Here is an 18,862-nt window from a genome sequence, read left to right as displayed (position 1 = left end):
AAACAATCAAATAGAACACATCGGGTAAAAAAATAAGCATGTATGGGGCTGCTAAGCATGTTACTAAGGCACCACTAATGACTTATCTTAAACCTTCGGCTCTGATACCAATCGGTCGCACCCCAACCTACGGCGGAAATATTGGGGCGTGAGCTGATTGCTCACAGCTCTCAACGTACTATCATGCAATATTTAAAAATGGCAATATCTATTTAATTCGATTAAATAATTCAAGTAATTCAAGTACAAAGTACAAAATCCATAATCATAGGACAATACAATATATATCACAAATGAACTTGATTAAAATTTTTCTAACTTAAATTCTTCACTAAGTCTTCACAAAATCTTGCAAATAGTTCAAACAATAATGTGCATATGCGTATAAAATAAAAAGGTTTGTCAACAAAACATGTTGAGTAAGTAAAACAACAGTTTATTGTCATACCCCAAAAACCTTAATTTAAACAGCGGAAGACTTTTGACCAAGTCGTTCGGGTGGTGACAGTCGCCGTTAGCCAATCATAATAAAGTGTAGTAAAATAATAATCAAAGTTTGACTTTTCAAAGAATTTTTTAATATTAAAAACATGAGTTAACACATGTATAAAAACCCAGTTGTTATACATCCAAGTTTATCCCCAAATTCAAACACCGCCCGCCTCTTTTCCTCCATCGTCACGAAGCCATCACTTACCTGAAAAGCATATTAAAAATCGTATGTCAACACAATGTGTTGGTGAGTTTCCCTTTATAATAAAAATAGTCCCTATATATATATATAAATATATATGGACTATTATATGGATGTTATTGGTATATAATGACAAAAGATTATTATATATATATATATATATATAACGAAAACAACATCCATATAATAATCTTTTGACATTATATACCAATAACATCCATATAATAGTCCATATATATATATATATATATATATATATATATATATATATATATATATATATATATATATATATATAACGAAAACAACATCCATATAATAATCTTTTGTCATTATATACCAATATCAATTCGTGTGTAATCGTCACTACACCCCGAATTATATTAAAAGCATCCCGTGTATAACGATCTGCCGTCATTATAACACAAACCCGTGTGTATTGATTTACCATCATTACATCACAAAAATAGTAGGCATTTTACTTAAACAAATCGTGCTATTGTAGACGAGCAAAGAATACAGCATAATATATGACTATCATAGTTGATAACCTGATACATACCAGACTCAAAATACGCCCACTTCTAACCCAATGCAATGGAAGTATGGGGTGTCACCCCGATAGATCTACCCATATTTCTGTGCCCGTTTCTAGGGTTAACCGTTATTTAGCCAACTAGACTCATCCCGCGTTTGACACGGTTTGTAAAATAAAATGCCTTTAAAAATATCAATGAAATCAATATGTAATTAAGAATATGTTCTTCCCCCAAAACAATTATAAAAACATTTAAAAACGAGGGGGTTCGATAGAGAAACTCACGGTTTGAAGTCTTTTTCTCCAAAATACGTGTGTCCTATATTAGTACACGTTTTGTTAATAAAAACTTTAGTTGAGTCTTAATTTATAACAATTATATTGCTTATTATCCCTACTCTAATGTCCACACAAGCAAGCAAGCAAATAGAGTCCTAACAGTTTAACAAGCGTATAGTTCGGTTTTTCATCGATTATTGTTTATTAAATAATTTAATTAATAGTTAAAGATAATATATAATTATATTAAATATTATAGTTTTAGTTTCTGGAAAGTTTAAGAAAATATTAATTTATTTATTTTTAATACTTCTTATCATGTTCGTCGGTTTTGCGGGTTTTTTAGGTTTCGGGTTAAAAAACGAACCGACCGGCAGTTCGTATAAAATATAATTCTTATGACTTGGAAAACACTTGTTACACATATATTAATTAAGTTTTATAAATTATTTTTTAAAAACATGTCATTTATCATTTTTTTTAACAATTTCTTAAATTAGCAACTTTTGACGTTTTTGTGTCGGTTTTTCCGACACGAAGCATCTAGGACCAAGTTTAGTAATTTTGTCATTTTCTCACATATCAACTTATGTTATTTATGATAGTTATACCACTTTACGGGCTGTTCTAATATAGTCCCTAACCGTGATGTCGGTTTATGTTAAAAAGTCGGTTTTTCGATCGTTAAAGTTACCGACAAGCAAACTAGACTTAGAAATTTCTAACCAAACATCCTATGTAATAACTATACACATTATAAACCACAATTTTTCATATATTTCCAGATCTCAACAAATCATTCAAATCATCAAGTTAATGTATTCCATAATTTCCTAAGTGTTCATTTGACCAAGTTTCTTACTTTAGTAATTTACAACTCTTGTTACCCTTTTTCATCACAATCTATACAAGTATTATCAAGTAGAAACTTGTTCATCTCATTCAACTAGTTTGATCTAGATTTCATGCATATGATGATTCTATTTTAATTTTAATCTCTTATTATTCACTTTTCCAAAGTTTCCATTCCTAACAAGCATCTATCAACCAATTCATGTATTTCTAACATATAAGCTATCAACCAATTCATGTATTTCTAACATATAAGCTATTCATTATTCATCTAATTAAGTCAAGTATTCAAAAATATCATCAAATACCAAATTTGCATATTGATTAAATATCAAAGTTTCTAAAATTAGAATTGACCATAAGACTAGTTAGTTTGATTATGTTCTTAACATTTTATCCCCTGAATCTCTAACACGCATCCTATCAATCAATCATTCATTTCAAAAATTCCAATCCAATTTTCATATTACAAAGAATCATTTATCAATATTCTTGCTTGTTAATAATTAAAGTTTCCTTAATTAGTAACTTTAACAAATTTCTAAATTTTATCTTTGAATTTCATAATTTTTGATGATTTAATCTAGCATATATCCTATTCCACTTCATCCTAATTTCACAAATGTCATTAATTCATCCTCTATATTTAAATAACACCAAAAATTCAAAATTATAAATATGAACAAGTTCTTGAAATCTTTAAATCCATCATTATCCATTTTATGATTTAAACTTTTCCAAGTAATCAAAATCTCATCCTAACATCTAACAATCATCAACCTCTCATAAATCTTAATTTCTAAACATCTTATTATTCATGATTTTACCTAGATCTCAATATTATTTCTAATCATTCTTGCAAATCAAAAATCATCTTTTACGGTGAATGTATGAATGCATAAATGGGTTTAATAACTTATACACACACACACACCTATGGCACACACATGCACACACATACATATACATGGTTCACACATACATACACCCAAACCCATAATTATCAATCCTTCAACCCCAATTCCAACCCAAGATCACCTATGGCAACCTATGTAATCATAAATTACCATACTTACTTACTTGGGTTTTGTTAAAAGTGAGGATGAAGGTGTTGTGATCGTGGTGATTTTGCCTCCTAATCTCCTTTCTAGCTTACTTGATCTTCTATGTTGATTGAATCACCATGGATTGTGTATGTATGTGAATGTGTGTTTGATTATAGGAAAGTTGAAGATGATGGTGAAGTGGTGGTGGTGGGAGCCGATATATAGAGAGAGAGAATGAGGGAGTAGTGTAGTGATGTGTATGATGTAGGATTACTTGGATTACATGAAGTTTTACCAACTCAACACTCTAACTCTAGGTAATCATTAGGAAGGGAAAGTAGTAGTGATGAGTTGTCATAAGGGGGGGGGGGGAGGGCACAGTGGACATCTAGGAGAGAGAAGGGCGGGTGGGGGGGTTGGTAAATCATATATATATTGTATAGTATAGGTAATAAGGTTTAACGTAAAGCGTAATTTATTTAGTCCAACGAAGTCCGTTATCGATAATTTTTATCAGACTTTGAGCGAAACTAGGTTACAGTCAATGCCTACCTAATAACTTGGTTTTCTGATAAACTTGATGTCGGGCTCTTACAGTGTCCTCTACTGTCTTTCGGTTACTTATTTTCTAATTTTCGAGATTCAAGGCTTTTAAAATTAGGTTTATATATTATCTCGAATACTTGGATATATATTTTAATTTATCGAGATCATTTAACCCCTTTAATGAATTATTTACTTTCGGGCTTGTTACCCAGGGTCATTCCACGTCAGCTTCGTTACGTGACGACTTTTGCACTTTTTGTTGACTTTAAAACATCTAGATCAATTATAAAGAAGATTTTTCTCATAATGATAAAATTTTATTGCTAATCTTGATTTATTAACGAAATGTTTTGGCAAATGTTACATTCTCCCTTCCTTTAAGTAATTTAGTCCGGAAATTTAGGAAGTGGTACTAGGTGCTGATTCTACAGGAAATAGATGGGGGTACTTTCACTTCATCTGGTCTTGACATTCCTAGGTGAATTCGGGGCCGAGTTTTGAATTCCAACGGACTTTGACTAATTTGGTTCGGTTTCTTTTTAGCTTTTGAATTTTCCTGTCCATCACCTCCATGGGTTCCTCAATGAATCGTAGCTTATCGGTCTACCCGGATATCTTCAATGGGGACAATTAATGATTCATCGGATAAAAATTTCTTCAGGTTTGAAAAGTGGAACACGTCGTGGATTCCGCTAAGTTCTAACGGTAGTTCGAGCTTATATGCTACTGTGCCAACTCGCTTAATGATCTTGAAGGGTCCGACATATCGTGGACTTAGTTTACCTTTATTCCAGAATCTAACTACTCCTTTCCAAGGTGAGACTTTTAATAGCACCCAGTCTCATTCCAGGAATTCTAATGGTCTTCTGCAGTTATTTACATAACTCTTCTGTCGGTCTGCAGCCGCTTTTAATCTGTCTGTAATCAGAGAGACTCCGTCTGTGGTTTCTTGGACAATCTCGGGCCCTTTCAATTACTTTTCTCCAACTTCTACCCAACAAAGAGGGGATCAACATTTTCTCCCGTACAAAGCTTCAAAAGGATCCGCTTTTATACTAGAGTGATAGATGTTATTATAGGAGAATTCACCTAATGGGGAATGAGTATCCCAACTTTTGCCAACTACAATGACACAGACTCGCAGCATGTCTTCTAACGTCTGAATGGTCCTTTCACTCTGGTCGTTAGTTTGTGGGTGATAGGCGGTGCTCATGTCTAAACGGGTACCTAAAGATTCTTGTAGGGATTGCCAGAATTGAGAGACGAAACGACCTTCTCTGTCTGAGATGATTGAAACAGGTACACCGTGTTTGGCTACAATTTCTTTCAGGTATAGTCTAGTCAATTTCTCTAGACTATCTTTCTCACGTATGGGAATGAAATGGACAGACTTTGTCAACTAATATACAAGGACCCAAATGGAATAGTGATTACTATGAGTGGTTGGTAGTTTGGTTACAAAATCCATGGTAATGTTTCCCCATTTCCATTCGGGTATCTCTGGTTGTTGTACTAACCCAGGTGGCCTTCGGTGTTTAGCTTTCACCTTTGAACATGTCAGGCATTTACTGACATAAACAGTTATATCTCCTTTCATATTGGGCCACCAATAGAGTTCTTGAAGATCCTTGTACATCTTGGTTGATCCTGGGTGGATTGAGTACTTGGATCTATGTGCTTCATCCAACACTAACGGTCGCAAGTTTCCGAATCTTGGTACCCAGAATCGATCGATCAAGTATTGTGTACCATCGGTCTTGGTTATGAACTCGCATTTTCCAATCCTCGCAACTTCTTAGCTTTAATGTTTCGAGGTTTCAAGGCCTCTTTTTGTGCATCGCGAATTTGAGTGGTAAGACTCGTACGAATCGTTAATCCTAATGCACGAACACGAAGTGGGTTCTCTCTTTCCTTTCTACTCTTGGCATCGGCTACAAAATTTGCTTTTCCTGGGTGGTAGCGAATATCGCAGTCATAGTCATTGAGTAACTTGATCCATCTTCGTTGTCTCATATTAAGATCCTTTTAATCAAATATATGTTGAAGGCTTTTGTGGTCTGTGAAGATTTTGCATTTAGTACCATAAAGGTAATGCCTCCAAATATTAAGGGCAAAGACAACTACTCCTAGTTCCAAGTCATGAGTTGTGTAATTTTTCTCGTGCACTTTAAGTTGTCGTGACGCGTAAGCTATTACTTTATCTCGTTGCATAAGCATGATTTGAGTCCTAATCGTGAAGCATCACAGTAGACAATAAATCCATCAGTTTCGTCTGGGAGGGATAGGATTGGTGCACTACACAACTTCTGCTTGAGTAACTAAAAAGCTTCCTCTTGCTTCTCTGACCAGTCATATTTCTTATCTTTTTGGGTCAGTTGGGTTAGAGGTTGAGCTATAGAGGAGAAATTCTCAATGAATCTACGGTAATAACCAGCTAGTCCCAAAAATTGTTGCACTTCAGTAGGTGACCTTAGTGTCTCCTATTTCTTAATTGCTTCAATTTTTGAATGATCAACATGAATACCGTTCCTATTTATCACATGCCCTATAAAGTGGACTTCTCGAAGCCAGAAATCACATTTAAAGAATTTGGCATATAGTTTCTCCTTCTTCAGCAAGTCCGGGATTAACTTCAGGTGTTGTTCATGCTTTTCCTTAGTTCATGAATAAATGAGTATGTCGTCAATGAATACTATCACGAACTTGTCCAAGTATGGCTTACAAACCCTATTCAAGAGGTTCATAAACATAGCGGGTGCGTTTGTTAGACCAACCGGCATGACTAAAAATTAGTAGTGACCATACCGGGTTCGGAAGGCGGTTTTATGAACATCCTCTTCTGCAACTCTTAGCTGATGGTATCCAGATCGCAGATCGATTATTGAGTAGTAACTGGACCCTTGTAATCGATCAAAAAAATCATCGATTCTTGGTAGTGGGTATCGATTCTTATTGGTAAGCTTGTTCAATTCTCAGTAATCGATACACATTCGAAAGGAACCATCTTTCTTCTTCACGAATAAGACCGATGCTCCCTAGGGTGAGAAACTTGGTCTTATGAATCCTTTATCTAATAGTTCTTGGACTTGATTGGATAGTTCTTGCATCTCAGACAGTGCTAGTCGGGGACCGAGCTATGGGAGCGGCGTCTTGAACTAGATCGATTTTGAATTCAACTTGTCGTGAAGGTGGTAATCCAGGTAAATCTTCAGGAAAAACTTTTGGAAAATCACGAACTATAGGAATACCGTCGATCTTTTGCTCCTTAGCCTTCGTGTCGAGCACATTGACGAGGAAAGCCGGACATCCTTTCCTTAGCATTTTACGGGTCTTCATGATACTGGAAAGCTTCAACTCAGAGCCACTTCGGTCTCCATGAATTTCTAGACATTCACCGGTTGGGGTTGGTAAACGAACCAGCTTTTCGGAACATATGATTTCGGCTCTATTCTTGGATAACCAGTTCATTCCTATTACTATGTCAAAACTGCCAAGTTCAACGGGTAGAAGATCGATTGAAAATTTATGGTTTCCTAACAAAACATTACACTTGCGAATGCATTCACTGGTTTAGATTAATTTCCTGTTAGCTAATTTAATTAATTATTTGGTGTCTAACTTACTGGGTTTTATACCAAGTAGAGGTTCAAATTGGTTAGAAACAAAGCTTAAATCTGCTCCGGTATCGAATAACACAAAAGCATAGTGATTATTAACGAGAAACGTACCGGTGACTACAGATGAGTCCTTCCGGGCCTTCTTCGCTTTCATCTCAAACTCTTTGCCCCTAGCGTTTTGACCTCTGAGTTTGGGGGATTCTCTCTTAAAATGTCCTATGACACCACACTCGAAACATCCGAGAGTTTGGCTTCCCGTATATGTTGCGATCCTAGCGTAACAATCGCAAGCCACATGACCGATCCGGTTGCATCGGTTGCACTTCCAGCATTCACCACCATGGATCCTTCCACACTTGTTACAAGAAGATCCTTGTCCTGAGCTCCCTCCAGATCCTCTCGCGTTTGCAGCAAACATCCTTCCTGCACCTCGATTCCTCTTGAAATGCCCTCCTGAGTTACCATTCCATTTCCGTTTGAGCTCTCCGGGTTTCTGGTTTACGGTAGCTGCCTTTTGTTCATGTTCTGCGGTGATAACTTTCTTTCCGGAATCCTCAAAGTTCCCATTCGGACTGTATCATTAGTTAAAGACTTTTCCAGTTCTCGGGCTGACTGGATTGTGGTTGGTTTAGAGGAGGTGACCATTCCTTGGATTACGGGAGCTAAGCCCCAGATGTACCTCCCAATTCTTGCATATTTGGGCGTAACCAGTCGGGGTACCAGTCATGCCAATTCGTTGAATCGGGATGCATATCCTCCGATGTTGGCACCTTCCATCTTTAACTACCATAAGTCACATTCTATTTTCTGGAGTTCATTTCGGGTACAATATTCTTTTAATAACATTTCCTTCCATTCTTCCCAGGTTAGGCGGTAAGCGGTATCTTCTCCAAGATTTTGAATTATGGAGTTCCACCACTCGAGTGCTTCATCATGGAATGAACATACTCCGTATTTTATCCTTTCGAGAGGAATGAAATCACTGATTTTCATGACGGATTCCATTTTCTCGATCAATCGGATAATTTCCAAAGGTCCTTCGGCACCGGTAAATTCTTTCAGGACACAACCTTGCTACCGGAGGGGTTTCCATTAAGATTTTTAGTTCTAGGATTCCTTTCAGTTTCAGATTTTTTTTTGTTTTGCAGGTTTTGTTGTGGACCATGATTAGTTATGTGTCGTTCGAATGCGGCATTCACGTGTGGCGGTTAGACATGCTAAATCCTTTTAGGAAGTTGGTAAGCCAATTCCTCAATTTGTGGTGGTTTGTCTTGTTGTTGGTGCCATAGTTTCTTTTATATGTAGCAAAAGTAAAAACATTAGTTTTTAGTAGGTTAATAATAATAAAAATATAGATTCCTAATTAATTATTACAACCATATCCATAATCATAAAACCTACATACTTAGAGTCAAACTTTAAACATACATAATCCGAAAAGAGGGGGTTCACTACTACTCATATATACCCAAAATTGGTGTGATACATACCACACCGAGTAGTTGTTTTTTCACCCACCCCGTACTAAAAGATAACAAGTTCATAATTTACATAACTACTAAACACCACCTATGGGCCCTATCGAGTGAAGGCCCATAAGGTAGACAATGCATGGCCACATCACATCATCCTTGGCCTTCATTTCATCCACCTTCAACTCCGTCAGCTCCTCCCTTTTCTCCAAATCAAGGATTAACTAGCATAGAGCCGTGTGAGCCTGATCATTCCCATGGGTTTTCTGTTCCAGTTTGGCGACACGGGTAAGGAGTTCAGGGATAATCACCTCGTATCCAGCTGCTACCTTCACCTCCAAGGTAGCCAACCTGACAAACCCACCCGGAGCTCATCCTTTAACCGGCTCCTGTGGAGGCGGTGGAGGCGGAGCTACGGCATCATAAACAACCGTCGAAGTTGTGGCCTCATAGTCGTGACGGGTCCTTTTTCTGGAACACTCCTGCAAGGGTGCTACCCCAGAGCTAAGTCCCTCACGAGGAATGACCCCTATTAGACGGAAGAGAATAAGAGACGAGGGAGCCTTCTCAGAGCTATTGACATCATCACTAACGACCACATACGAAGCCATCTGTCAAGTAATAATTAATATTAGTAACAAACACTATATATTTATACTTTACCTTTTTGCTTCACGTGACGAGGAAAAGAGCGCGTGTTTGAATATCTAGTTATAGCTTAGAAAAATTTTAAATTTTCTAATTCTCTATAATGATTGGCTCTGATACCAACTTCTGTCACACCCCGAAAACCTTAACTTAAACAGCGAAAGGCTTTTGACCAAGTCGTTTGGGTTGTGACAGTCGTCGTTAGCCAATCATAATAAAGTGTAGTAAAATAATAATCAAAGTTTTACTTTTCAAAGAAACTTTATTATTATTAAAAATATGAGTTTACACGTATATAAAAACACGGTTATTATACATCCCAGTTAAACCCCATATTCTAACACCGCCCGCCTCTTTTTCTCCATTGTCACGAAGCCATCACTTACCTGAAAAACATATTAAAAAGTGTATGTCAACACATTGTTTTGGTGAGTTTCCCTTTATAATAAAAATAGTGTGTATATATATATATATAGGTATTGGATCATTTCAGAAGTTTTTTTACAGCGAGAAGTGCGAGAAATAAATGTGTAACTCCATTAATCCCTAATTTCACTCCCTTTCTTATTTACGTAGGTGCGTATGTACGTGCGTAGGTACGTATTTTTATATATGTGTATGTATGTTTGTATGTGTGTAGGTATGTAGGTTTGAATGTGGCTCGGTACGTTTATATGTGTGTAGGTAGGTTTGAATGTGTGTAGCTAAGAAAGAGAGTGAAACTAGGGATTAATAGAGTTACACATTCACTTCTCGCACTTCTCGCTGTAATATCACTTCTCGCAAGATCCATCACCTATATATCTATATATATATATACATATACATATACATATATATATATGTATGTATAACATAAACAACATCCGTATAATTATCTTTTGTCATTAAATACCAAAATCAATTCGTGTGTAACGTCACTAAACCCCGAATTATATTAAAAACATCCTGCGTTAATGATCTACCATCATTATAACACAAACCCGTGTGTAATGATTAACCGTCATTACTTCACAAAGCAGTAAGCATTTTACTTCTTAAACAAATCGTGTTGTTGTAGACGAGCAAAGAATACAACATTACGTATGACTATCATAGTTGATAACCTGATACATACCAGACTCTAAATACGCCCACTTCTAACCCAACGCAATGGAAGTAGGGGCGTCACCCCGATAGATCAGCCCATATTTATGTGCCCCTTTATAAGGTTAACCTTTATTTAGCCAACTAGACTCATCCCGCGTTTGACACGGTTTGTATTTTAAAATATCAATAAGAATATGCTTTTCCCCCAAATCAATTATAAAAACAATTAAAAAGAAATTCCATTTAAAAACGAGGGGGTTCGATAGAGAAACTCACGGTTTAAATTATTTTTCTCCAAAATACGGGTGTCCTATATTAGTACACCTTTTGCTAATAAAAATTTTGTTTGAGTCTTAGTTTATAAAAATTCTTTTACTTATTATCCCTACCCTAATCTCCACCCAAGCATGCAAGCAAATAGTGTCCTAACAGTTTAACACACGTATAATTCGGTTTTTCGTCGATTATTGTTTATTAATTAATTTAAATAATAAATAAAGATAATATATAATTATATTAAACATTAGAGTTTTAGTTGCTGGAAAGTTTAAGAAAATATTAATTTATTTATTTTTAATACTTCTTGTCAGTTTCGTCGGTTTTGCCGGTTTTTTGGTTTCGGGTTAAAAAACGAACCGACCGGCAGTTCGTATAAAATATAATTCTTATGACTTGGAAAACACTTGTTACACATCTATTAATTAAGTTTTATAAATTATTTTATAAAAACATGTTACTTCTCATTTTTTTTAATATTTTCTTAAATTAACAACTTTTGACGTTTCGTGTCGGTTTTTACGACACAAACCGTCTAGGACCAAGTTTAGGCATTTTGTCCTCTTCTCACAAATCAACTTATGTTATTTATGATAGTTATACCAATTTAGGAGCTTTTCTGAAACAGTCCCTAACCGTGATGTCGTTTTACGTTAAAAAGTCGGTTTTTTGATCGTTAAAGTTACCAACAAGCAAACTAGACTTAGAAATTTCTAACCAAACATCCTATGTAATAATTATACACATTATAAACCACAATTTATCCTATATGTCCAGATCTCAACAAATCATTCAAATCATGAAGTTCATGTATTCCATAATTTCCTAAGTGTTCATTTGACCAAGTTTCTTACTTTAGTAATTTACAGCTCTTGACACCCTTTTTCATCACAATCTTTACAAGTATTATCAAGTTGAAACTTGTTCATCTCATTCAACTAGTTTGATCTAGATTTCATGCATCTTATGATTATATTTAAATTTTAATCTCTTACTATTCACTTTTCCAAAGTTCCAATTCCTAATAAGCATCTATCAACAAATCCATGTAAAGTTTTTTATCATAATTCAAGTTTGTATGTATTTCTAACATATAACCTATTCATTATTCATCTAATTAAGTCAAATATTCAAAAATATCATCAAATCCCAAATTTGCATATTGATTAAATATCAAAGTTTCTAAAGTTCGAATTGACCATAAGACTAGTTAGTTTGATTATTCTCTTAACATGTTATCCCATGAATCTCTAACATGCATCCTATCAATTAATCATCCATTTCAAAAATTCCAATCCAATTTTCATATCAAAAAGAATCATTTATCAAAATTCTTGCAAGTTAATAATTAAAGTTTCCTTAATTAGTAACTTTAACAAATTTCTAAATTTTATCTTTTAATTTCATAATTTTTGATGGTTTAATCTAAGCATATATCATATTCCACTTCATACTAATTTCACCAAAGTCATTAATTCATCCATTATATTTAAATAAGCCCTAAAATTCCAAATTAAATATGAACAAGTTCTTGAAATCTTTAAATCCATCATTATCCATTTTATGATTTAAACTTTTCCAATTAATCAAAATCACATCCTAACATCTAACAATCATCAACCTCTCATAAATCTCAATTTCTAAACATCTTATTATTCATGATTTACCTAGATCTCAAAATTATTTCTAATCAATCTTGTAAATCAAAAAATCATATTTTAAGGTGAATGTATGTATGCATAAGTGGGTTTAATACTTCCACATGTACACACACACACACACCCCTATGGCACACACATGCACACACACATACATATACATGGTTCACATATACGTACACCCAAACCCATAATTATCAATCCTTCAACCCCAATTCCAACCCAAGATCACCTATCACAACCTATGTAATCATAAATCACTATCCTTACTTACTTGGGTTTTGTTAAAAGTGAGGATGAAAATGTTGTGAATGTGGTGATTTTCCCTCCTAAGCTTCTTCCTAGCTTGCTTGCTCTTCTATGGTGATTAATTCTTCATGGATTGTGTATGCATGTTAATGTGTGTTTGATTATAGGAAAGTTGAAGATGATGGTGAAGTGGTGGTGGTGGGTGCCGATATATAAAGAGAGAGAATGAGGGAGTAGTGTAGTGAGGTGTATGATGTAGGATTATGTGGAGTACATGAAGTTTTACCAACTCAACACTCTAACTGTAGTTAATCATTAGGAAGGGAAAGAAGTGGTGATGAGTTGTCATAAGGGGGAGAGGGAAAAGTGGACGGCTAGAAGAGAGGGGGTAAGGGTTGGTAAATAATATATATATTGTATAGTTTAGGTAATAAGGTTTAACGTAAAGCGTAATTTATCTATGTATGGCCCCGTTACCGGTGCCTCACTTTTGACGTTGGATTTACTCATAAATACAGTTCTAAATATCAGAGTTAATTAAAACTTTACGCGGAATAAAAACTCTAACCATAATAGGTTACATAACTTTCAAATATTGTCTTAACAAACATTCATATTCGTTTAAAAATAAAACATAGTTTTAAAACATTATAACATTCCTTGAGATGCCAATATCTTCAATTCCTTTCCATTCGTCCTCATCAAGCGAGCTGCCTCATCCTACTAACCTGCGTGCATACTAAAAGTCAGCTATGCTGAGTGAGTTCTAGCTAATCGTATAATCATACAATACACCCATACACATTCTTATATACGCACCCGAAGGTACATATACATACATACATAGTTCCTTACCTTTATTCATACATTCATACAATCATACTTTCATTCTTACCTTTTATACGTACATATATATACTTCGTCCTATAAGCTTCACAGATATTACTAGGGTCTGTCCCCTACATTCGCGGATATTAGTAGAGTTCGTTCCTTACATTCGCGGATATTATTAGGTTCTGTTCCCTACAAGAAAGTTGACAGATAAGTCACCCTTACTGCCACTCTACAGAACCGTACACGAGATTTTCACCCCTCTACTCTTTCTAATGCTAATGTCTTATTCCTTCATTTATTTTTTCTTTGAGTTGCGGTTCGATAAATGTTGGTTGATCGTATATTTCTTCATCCAACGAAGCAAAAAATGCTCCAGTTTTCCATTCTCTTATGAGGCCGGAATCCACCGAATCCAAATATCATTTTTGAGGGGCAACCAACCCATATTGCTATCAATGTCTTCATGTCGCACGACCTCTTAACATTACACCTCTAAAAATAAGTGATTCAAGATCGATAAAAAAGATTGAACATGTGGGAGGATCCGAACGAATTCTGCTTTCATTTCCCATGTATGGAGCACTGCGCTCACTGCCGAGGCGAAAGAAAGGAGCAAGATACGGCAGACCCTTGCATTGCACACCTTTTTTAGCCGGCCTTCTCTTTCATAGAAATTTCAGAGAGTAGATTCGTTCAATATCCAAAGCACTGAGACTCGGTTGACAAGCTCATTGGCAAGACCGGAGGGGCTAGGTCGGCTTCTTCGCACCTGGATAGTACTAGGACCCTTGTGCCCCGGCCCTTGATCAGATAAAGCTGCCCGCCCTATGACCCACAACTAAAAATGAGCCGCGTCTGTCACGGATATTATTAGGGTCCGTCCCCTATATTCGTGATATTATTAGGGTCGGTTCCCTACATTCGCGGATATTATTAGGGTCCGTTCCCTTTCTAACTATACCTTCCATACGTATATACATCATTTACATGTCATGTATATATGCCAATCATATCTTTAAACTAGACATATCTGTCATATCTTTAAACTATCCCTCGACGGTACATGCAATATCTGAAGATCGTTCATGCATCATCAAACATTCATTCGTACATAATCATATAAGGCATACACTTACCACTTAAGGTAAGTGTATTAACTAATCACATCGAGTACGCACACAGCCCCGAAAACATAACAAGGAATGGGGCTAGAAACTCACCTGAGCTCGGTTACGTTCACCGTTAATGGTCATCCCTTTCTTTAGTTATGCACGGCATGACCTGATTCGTTATCTTAATCATAACGAATTGGTGAGTAACGAATGACCTAATTCTTCATGTTAATCATAACAAAATGGCGAGTAACGAATGACCTAATTCGTTATCTTAACCATAACGAATTGGTGAGTAACGAATGACCTAATTTGTTATCTAAATCATAACGAATGATCAACAATTCTTATCCAGACTTTGACTCAGGGTCAAAGTCAAAATTGTCAAGAACATCAAACTGGTCAACTCGAACCAGATGTGACATTCGTCAATTTCGGGTCTCGATTCCTATTCGTTTTGTAAACTTTATTGATGTAAACCGACCCGTTTTGTAAACTGAAACCTTGGATATAATAAAAATGATGGATTTTATGTTACAATATTGTTTTACACTTGTTGGGTCTTGAAAACATTCACTTCGGTCTTTAAAATGCTTAAAAATCACTTAAAACGAACTTCGGGGGCCAAAACTGACATTTTTGAAAAGCTGATGAACAACCCCGTCACGCTATGCGACGGCGGATGGGTGTTGTGGTCGCGGGGCGCGAAGGGAGCCCAGACCTGCATGTTTTGTTTGTTGTTTTGTGTTTGTTTTTGACCCATTTGCATGCAATTTCTTGTGTTTAACACATATATTTGACCCAACTCTTTCCCCTATATATACACACTCTTTCCCCCTCATTTACATCTGCTACATCTTCATTTTCTCTCCCAAATACAAAGATCTTAAGGTTGTTTTCTTAGTGTTTTTGAGTGTTTGACTTCCAAAAGTCAAACTGAGTTTTATCTTTAATTCTAATTTGTTCATCTAACATTACTAACTCTTGAATATGGTGGTACAACATATATATAATACACACCCCTTGTTTCCTTTATTTGTTACTTCACCGACTCCGGTTGGTTAAGTTTCGAATGTCATAAGGCAAGGCTTCATGGAGGATTTCGTGTTCTTGATATATATACAAACACACATAACTTATTATACATATCATTTACACCTAACTTCTACTCATTTTAGTTTGTTAGTCACATTTACAAGTCTTGGGTATGTGGAGACCATCTATGAACTTATTGTGAGATGGAAACCGAACCAAACCGAACTTTTGTTAAAAAGACTTATTGTTGACCTTTTAGTTGTAGAACTTAAATATTTTCATTTGTGCATTTTTATAAAAGATCTATGATATATGGGTATGTAGAATCCATCTATGAACTTGTTGTGATATGGAAACCGAGCCGATCCGATTTTACTCGCTTAAGACACACAAGTGTGTTTTTAGCTATCAAGATTTGTATATTTCTTTAAAAATAGTTTACAAACTGATTTTAATCATTTTCTTAAGTACTTGGAGATGTTGGATCCAACTTGGTCTCATAACATAGTTGGACCGACAAAACTGAACACTCATTTAACGTACATTGTTAGTTCTAAAACAATAGATCTACATACTTGGTTAAGTGTTATTATGTTTTAATGAGTTATCTCATAATAATTAATAATTTGGAAATTTGACTTTGGGTTTGATCATTTTTCAAGACCCGAACCGACAACCCAAACACTCGTTAAAAACCCGTTTTGGTATCTTTCTTTCAATGGAACTTGCATTTTAGCATTTTCTCACCTAATTACTTAACATTGGTTAAGTAAATAATAAGGTTAGATACTTTAACCCGGTTTTGAGCAAACTCATATTTTTAAAGGGTTATTATTATAAATTCCTAAATAGTTACATTTTAAACCTCAAACTTTAAATTGTTTACTTTTTGCAACAATTATTTTATTTAAAGATCTCCAAGGCAACCTTTCTAAATCCAAGACTTCTTTTATTTTAGGCTTCATACGTTAACTCGTCGTTCCGGCAAATCTTTGTATAATCAAACTTTCAAGTTTAATACTTGAATTTGAGTAACTTCATACCCCGTTTTCTATCTTTTGTTTTGGGGTGACATTTCATACTTATTCAAATCAAATGCTTTATACTTGAGTCTTAAACCACAAATGTTATTGTATACTTTACTTAAATAAATGCTCGATTTGGTGTTCTATGCTTACATGATTATATGCTTATGTGTTTACCGCTTTTGGAAGGTTGATTCATAAATCCATGAACTATTTGGTATTCTCTCATAGCACGGTGCCGTTAATGTATTCTTGTTAACGACTTCATGAAATCCGAATCTATTTGGTATTCTCTTATAGACGGTGCCGCTAATGTATTCTTATTAGCAACTTCATATTATCCGAATTATTGTTATTTATTTATGGTTTTTTATACAAGATTGTGGCGTTTCTTACTATATACATATTATTCAAACTTATGAATTGCTCACCAACCTTTGTGTTGATAAACTTTATTTGTGAAATGTTACAGGTTTACATCTAGGTTGATTATGGATTTTGGTGAAGAAAAAAGGTCACAAATACTGTTAGGATATTAGCAAAAATGAACAATATTTGATTTGCTATATTTTGTTGTACTTGACTTATAAATATTTGGTTATGTGACATTTTCGATGTTGTAAAATGAAATGAGTTTGTTAAATATTGTCGCTTTAAATAGTGTCATGCGCTTATAGGCAATTGTTACACCTCGGCATATTCCGTCGCCTTTGGTCGGGGTGTGACACCAGATTTGCAATTGAACCTCAAATCTCAATGAAGCAACATGAAATTGGTTTCATTGAACTCGGATTAGCAGCGCTCACAACCCTAACCATTCATTCATCCAAATATTCATGTTTATATGGTGCGATTACCCAATACACGAACCCGGTTGTTCTTGTTATAAACGTACCTTAAACGAGTTGATTTACGAACACGGTCTAGTCTTGATGTTGTTTTGGATCGTCACAATGTTCTAGCACCAACGGGTTCGGGTTTCCACCTTCGGATCTTGGCTCGGGATATAGGGTGGTGTTTGTGTGTGTTTTTCAAGGTGTAGCTATGGTGTAGTGATGGATAAAAATAGAAAGGATTAGGTTTAAGGGGTATTTATACTCCCTTAAGCCCATGGACCTAAGGCCATTCCATCTCCTATTCCATATTCTAGAGTCCAAGCCCACCCTCTTATAGTTTATTATCTAAACTGATGCACGACACTTTATTGAATAAACGAAAGTGCTTTTATTATTATAACCAAAAGTAGGATGTTACAATCTAGTCCAACGAAGTCCATTTTCGATAATTTTTATCAGACTTTGAGCGAAACTAGGTTACAGTCAATGTCTGCCTAATAACTTAGTTTTCTGAAAAACTTGATGTCGGGCTCTTACAATGTCCTCTACTGGCTTTCGATTACGTATTTTCTAATTTTCTCGATTCAAACCTTCTAAAATTAGGTTAATATATTATCTAGACTACTTTGATATATATTTTAATTTTTCGAGATCATTTAACCCCTTTAATGAATTATTTACTTTCTGACTTGTTACCCGGGGTCATTCCACGTCAGGTTCGTTATGTGACGATTTTTGCACTTTTAGTTGACTTTAAAACATCTAGATCAATAATAAAGAATATTTTTCTCATAATGATAAAATTTTATTGCTAATCTTGATTTATTAACAAATTTTTTTGGAAAATGTTACATTTAAGACACAACAATGTAATATATGATAAATAAAGAAAGATAAATAATCATTCAAGTCATAAAGAAAGGGCTAAATCGTTGTTATGCGAGTGGGCATTGTTTACCAAAAAAGAGATGCCGGTAAGCTCGATGCCAGATGAACTGGACGATGGCTACTACGAAGATCGTATGATCACACTATAATGCGAATATGTTGGACCTC

Source organism: Bidens hawaiensis, unplaced genomic scaffold (genome assembly GCF_021521415.1).
Source record: "Bidens hawaiensis isolate Kalapana, Puna unplaced genomic scaffold, B.hawaiensis_p1.1 tig00005587_1, whole genome shotgun sequence".
Lineage (NCBI taxonomy): Eukaryota > Viridiplantae > Streptophyta > Magnoliopsida > Asterales > Asteraceae > Bidens > Bidens hawaiensis.
The sequence above is the reverse complement of the archived record's forward strand: the minus strand, read 5'-3'. Positions refer to the sequence as shown.